The 6,984-nt window shown below is 37.8% G+C and overlaps 1 protein-coding gene across 2 annotated transcripts in view; it reads left to right on the forward strand.

The window, feature by feature from the left end:
* The window catches only part of LOC138693239 (insulin-like receptor), a 385,516-nt gene that overhangs the window by 228,603 nt on the left and 149,929 nt on the right, over positions 1-6,984 (forward strand). The window lies entirely within an intron of this gene.

Consider the following 6,984-nt stretch of genomic DNA (forward strand, 5'->3'; position numbering starts at 1 on the left):
CTGTTTCGCTTTACTGGATTAGGAGAAAATAAGAGGAGATGTGGGACACATGCATTTTAGCTGCTCCCTGTAAGAAACAAGTACCCACTAAAACCTCAAACTATAGGCATTTACAAATTGTTGTTTTAAAAGTGACATTCCTGTCTCGTTCAGAAGGGTAGGATTATTCCAGCCGAGAACCATACTTTCTAATTGCTCGGAAAACCTCATTTGCATATAGGTCTACTAAATTTAAAATAAAGAGGTCAAGCAATAACCTGAAAGTCTCATGTCAGACGTGACACGGGTTTTCCCTGGAAGGATTAGAAAGAGGTTGGGTAAGGTTGCAAATTGCATGGGAATGACCTGTTACGACGTGTGCAGAACAATTATAGTTCGAGACAAATCATGTCGTCCTCGTCCCATCCACCGCATGAAGGCAACGCCACTTTGAGTGATTTTTACAATACGAGGTAGTTGTATGAGATAGGTTGCCTTTTATTCACTCATATTTACAGTGGGCGGTATGGGTTGAGTGCCTCTACATTACTTCCTGGAACTAAGGACGTTATGTTTCGTCCCGAAATATATCCTTTCTTGGGTAGGTAAAAAGGCTTTTTTAATCTATTTCAAATTGTAAACTTCCCCAGCAGAAATTTCCCCCCCCCCTTTCAGAGAAGTAAACATGAATAAAACTCCTAAATATGTAGATTTATATAATACCAAGCCATAATATGTAATGTGGGGTAAATATGTAAAAATATGTAGTATCAAATTTTAATATATTAATGGTAATTACAAGATTCACAAAGATTTGTTATTTATATACGGTTAGGTTGAAAGGCATATACTGTAATATGTAATTACATAAAAATCCGGTCCCTAAGTATCACTTTTTTGTCTTAATAATTATTTATTGTATAACCATGACAATTTTTATTGCATTCTGAACACTAAAAGCCTAAAAATATTGAACTTTTGTACTGATTCAAACGTACAGAAATGACTACTCAGTCTTCTTAAGGAAACCAAAACAAGAATGGCTACCCATTTTACTTGTCGAATATGTGGTGAAAACTAATAAAGTACGTACATATTTTATTGGGACACTCTGTATCAGTCCACCGAATGCGGGCATCGTACTCCGTTATCTGCACCTCATTTGTACACTGACTTGCACTCCTTTCTTTCAGGGATGCTGGATCTTCTCGTTGTTTTTTCTTCTTTCGCAGTTCACACGTCATCCGACAATGAATCTGCACATTCCATAGCCGACCGTGAGAGCGCTGTTGAAGCCAAGACCTCCATCCCGGTGTCACGTGAGGGACCCTTTCTCTTTCGCAATTGAGACATAAAATGAAAGAATATTAGTTACAGTCTTTCATTACACAGTTTGACAATTGTGATGTTGCTGTGATTTTAAGCGAAATGTTTTCAGATATCTAGCTAGTTTATTATCGAGCTTCCACTCTGTAGACCCGGATTCTTATTCTGTAAATTTTAATGTGAAATTTGTAGTTGACAAAGATGACACTTGTGAAAGTTTTTACTAAGTGCTTTTATTGCTCTTTCCACCATGTTCTCATGTACAATTCTGGTATATTGAAGCGTCATAGCAATAAATGATTCTGTGTTGTGTGTCACCAGTAGCATAAGTCAGACGTAGAGTTGGGCAACACGATTCTTTTTCAGAAGTCGAATCAACGATTCAATCATACATTACTAATCGATTCTAACGATTCGTTCACGATTCTTCCCAGTCTGCGATTCCAACTATTCTGTTGAATCGTCAACGAGTTCACGATTCTTCTTAGTATGCGATTCCAACGATTCTTTTGAATCGTCAACGAATGACTCACTGGACACTTTCCTTTGCAAACCACGGATAGAACAAAAACGTTCTACATCTCTCGCATAGATGTCTCTTTCTCATTGGCTGGAATCATTCATCATGACTTCCATTAGTCTACAACAGCGTTTCTCAAACTATGGTCCGCGGACCACCTGTGGTCCTAGAGTTCTGCCCTTGTGGTCCTTCAAAAAAGACAGAAGAAAAAATAAAATTCAAACGAACTGCTTATCGCACTATAGCTTAAAATCTCAGAGTTTGGAAATGACACATGGCAATCGAATTTCACTTTTTCTCCCAGTACTGATATTTTATGAAATTTATTACCCTACCCTTCTACCGACTTCCCACTCTACTCTCAGTAACAAAAGAGAGATTTAAAGAACTATGAACGTGGTGTTTCTCGACATCTTTACCCTGCACAGCTGGCGCCGCGCCTGTAACCCAGCAGGGACCACCCGAATTCATAACAGAGGACCAAAGTACCGAATCTTAATTCTGTTTTAAAATATAAGTATACTGGTATTAAAATATGCTACAAAAGTGATAAATTTGCTTTCGAAGGGAACAAGAGTAAGGTGGTCCGCGTAACTGTTCTAACTTTAAAAAGTGGTCCCCACTTCAAAAAAGTTTGAGAAACGCTGGTCTACAAAATTATTCAAGTTAGTGTTTCTTAATTATAATTTAACAACTGAATCTTATTATCAAGTTGAAGGGTTGGATTGTAAAGAAATGAATAGAAGTTATAGCATTATCAAGTACATTTTTTGCATTACATCTCTATTTAACCATGTAAATTTCAGGTTCGTGTTCATTATTTTCCACACTTAACAAATGCAGTATTTTGATTTCACTCTCGTTCGGGAGCATTCGGCTCGGTTCGGAAATGTCCGCTGACAAGGTACATCAAACAAGTAAATAGAATCGTGGGTTACGATACCATGCTATTATATATACTATACTATTCTTTTGAAGGACAATTCGTTACGATTCTTTTGAACGACGATTCGTTGATACCACGAATCGATTCTTACGATTCTTTATTATTAGTCGTTCGAATGAATGATTCGTTCACGAATCGACCCAACTCTAAGTCAGAGAGAGAGTTTGTAGTTGGATTTCGGACAGAACGTAATGGGAGTTTAGTTGGACACAGTGACGTGAGCCGGAGAAGTTTGAGAACCTCAGGCACAGGTAGGATTTGTAAGATGTGACGTGTCCTCGAGCAGGATCTAGCCGGATAGGAGCGCCACATGCAGGAATTAAACTGTTGTTGTTTACGTCTGGATCCATGCCCATTGCGCAAGCGCCGACAATTGTCCGTAACAATGCAGTTGTGCAGAGGTGTGGGAAAGGTCGCGGTCCGGACTCGGACTCGGGGAGTTTCAACAACTTTGAGTCCGAGTAGATCACAGCAGCGTGCGTGAACGAGCACAGTTTCGTGCACATAATCTAGATTTCCTCGATCCTGTTGTCGCCTCCGTGTCGCAAATAAACGCAAACAACTGATACAGTGACAGATATACCGTTAGTGTAATGACGCAGGTGAATCCAGCTGTGGAAATGTCAACTGACGGCATCTTAATGAAGATACTCGGGGGTTCAATTCTCTGCACACTCTGTGAAATATACGACGGCTGTGGAAGTGGTTTTGTTAAGAATCCTTACCGGTCTCACGATATCATATCTATACTGTTTTCGCTGTAAGAAAAATCATAATGTAAACACAAGCACGTGGCTTTCATACCCGTGATTGGCTCACAGTCGAAACACTCACACGACGCAGGAAAATATAGTCCGTATTTCGAAACCATAATCTTGTATTATTTGAAAATAAAATATTGAATTCTAGTTGTTAAATACAATGAAACATGTAACTTCACTCATGTAAAACGCTATGTAAAAGGAAAGCTACTTTTATATTTTGTTATGTACTATGAACGCGGATGAATACCAACAGTAATACCGAGGTAGTCTGTTCTTGTATAAAGCTGGCGTCACTTTAGCTCGTAGTTGTTCACGTAAGCACGTGAAGGCTTCTGCACCGTCGGTGTGTGTGGTTATTAAACGAAGGTGGAAACCCTCTGAAAAGCGGAGAAAAATGAATAATCTTAAATGTATATAATAAGTTACGTGAGTTTTAATCACAGTAATTACAAAGTAAATGTTTCCTAAGGAAATGAATGCATAGTAGTGAGGTTAACCCTACTTGACCAGACACTGCTATGTACTTGACGAGTAACGGGAAATGTTTAACATGAAACAGAATGTACAATAGTAGGCGGGAACATGTACTGAGAATCTATGGCGCCAAACAGCGGCCAATGAAGCCTCACTTCAGTCACGTGCTATTGTTATATTAGGATTTTTCTTACAGCAAAAAGACTATAGGTCTCGGCTTTTTAGGTGCTAAAAATCGCGAAAATATTGATTTTTTATGTGCAAAAATTCGGGAAAATGTGACAAAAAAGGAAAAAAATATTTCATTTTGTTTCAGTTATTTTATATAAATATAAGCAATATGCTTATATTTATATAAAATAATTGAAAATAAATATGCTTATGGTTGTGAAACTTGGACTCTCACTTTGAGAGAGGAACATAGGTTAAGGGTGTTTGAGAATAAGGTGCTTAGGAAAATATTTGGGGCTAAAAGGGATGAAGTTACAGGAGAATGGAGAAAGTTACACAACACAGAACTGCTCGCATTGTATTCTTCACCTGACATAATTAGGAACATTAAATCCAGACGTTTGAGATGGGCAGGGCATGTAGCACGTATGGGCGAATCCAGAAATGCATATAGAGTGTTAGTTGGGAGGCCGGAGGGAAAAAGACCTTTAGGGAGACCGAGACGTAGATGGGAAGATAATATTAAAATGGATTTGAGGGAGGTGGGATATGATGATAGGGAATGGATTAATCTTGCTCAGGATAGGGAGCAATGGCGGGCTTATGTGAGGGCAGCAATGAACCTCCGGGTTCCCTAAAAGCCATTAAGTAAGTAAGTAAGTAAATATAAGCAATATGCAGTACTCACCATTATAAATTATGCTGTCTCGCCAACTGGTGAAGAAATTGCAGTAGACCTATGCAATGAGATTCATCCTCAAGTTGTCCATCACAAATGACTGACGATTATCGCGGAACATTACATTGTACTGGGGAAAAAGAGCGCCCTGGCCATTGAGAAACAACATGCACTCCCTAGAGACATATTTATGCTTGGAAACGAAAATAGAGGCAGCTAATGTTTATGAAATAATAATTTCTTCCTGAATCAGCGTTATGAAAACTAGGGCCAGAAAGTTCATGCCCTAAAAACCTACTAAATATGCATGCAAGTATGCCTTTAAAAATCTTAAAATATGCCAATAAATATGCACTAATAAAATTCTGTATTTCTTGATATCACTAATAAATAATAATAATAAACAATAAATCAATAAATGTAATAACATTATAGGTCAAACTAGATAAAATTGAACTTACATTTATTGTTGAGGGCGGCACACTTCTGTGCCGTGAGATTCGCTAGGTGTGCCGCAAAATTTTCAACACTTTTCTGGTAAAAATAATTATAATAATTTCACTCAATACCAGTTTTAAAAAATAGAATATGTTTGTTTTTATTTAAAAAATCCAATTTATGCATTTTTATGGAACAAAATCTGCTTTAATGAGCTGAAACTCAAAAATATGCCGCAATAATATAAATATCATGAAATAGTATGCTTTTATAAAAAAATCACCAAAATGTACAAATGTATGCGATATAAAATTTGGTTTGATAGACTAAGCTTGAATTTTGTTGATTAGTGAAGATAATTAATCAGAAATTAATTACAGCCAATGGAAAAATATATGCAAATGCAGGAACTTCCTGCCCTAATGGTAACTTACAAGACACACTTAAATGACACATCTGTGTTTATGTGTGTGTAGTTACAGTACAATTTTTTTAGTGGTGACAGCTTTTATCGCTTTGAGGAAGTAGATTGCAGTTCCACAAGTCCACAGGCAATTCCAAGAAGCAGGCACTGAACATTCGAGTGATGATTAATTTGAAATGGGGCTTTTGTCGAAAATTATTTGATGAAAACTTAATTTTTATATGTTTTATGCGAATATTTGAAAATATATATTTACATAAAGAAATCAAAATATGTATTTTTATGAGAAAAAAAATTTAAAATATATGCTTAGATGGCCTTGTCTGAAGCTTAAAATACAATTACGAATTCCTATTACAGTGCAAATAAAATATTTATTTACTAAGAATCCTAGCCCAATCATAACTTCGTTACCATTAGCACTTGGGTTGTGAGTTTTTAATAAGTTCCCAGACTTCAAGAATATCTTTCATCATCTTGTGGGTCTCGCCACAGGGCGTCCGCTCGCTAGCTCCAAGAACACCTCGTATGGCAGTGGGTATCGTCTGCTACTGGCGTCAGTAGGCTATAGACCGCGAGCGTATCTCAGAGAATCTGTAACCTGGCTGGTGATCTCCATCTGAAAACATCAGAGCTAAAAGTCATGCTATAACTAGAGGCACGATTTTATGGATAACCGCGAAAACGCGAAACGTGCTAATGTGCATAATGAAAGGTTAAACTACCATGGAAACATATGGGTTCCCCCAACACCAATTAAAGGTTCTTAAAAGCTTATATCGCAGAGTTCTTGTTTCGTCTTTCTACTCCACAGATTTCTGGAACGGACCATAATATTACCACAATCTAGTATATACAGTCACGAAGCTCAATACGTAGTAAATATGCATCCATAGATAATTGCTCACCACTAGGATCGCTAATATCGCCTCATGACAGACAATGCGAAATAGTACCGGCACAGTCCATTGTTTCTAGCACCCTCACAACTCAAGCTTCGTGACTGTATATAGTAGACTGTGGTATTACTATGATGTACCGAAGTACATGGAATTTTAGTGCAGTAATTCTGCATTTCCATTTGGTGAAGAATCGGTAAAATAGAGAAAAATTCTCTCCGTCACCGGAACTCGAACCCAGGTTTCCAGCTGTACGTGCTGGCGCTTTATCCACTAAGCCACACCGGATTCAAGTTCCGATGCCGGATTGAATCGCTTTAAGTTTTACGCACTGAGTTCCCCTTTGTTGGCCTACCCTCGTGTA

Source organism: Periplaneta americana, chromosome 17, assembly GCF_040183065.1.
Source record: "Periplaneta americana isolate PAMFEO1 chromosome 17, P.americana_PAMFEO1_priV1, whole genome shotgun sequence".
Lineage (NCBI taxonomy): Eukaryota > Metazoa > Arthropoda > Insecta > Blattodea > Blattidae > Periplaneta > Periplaneta americana.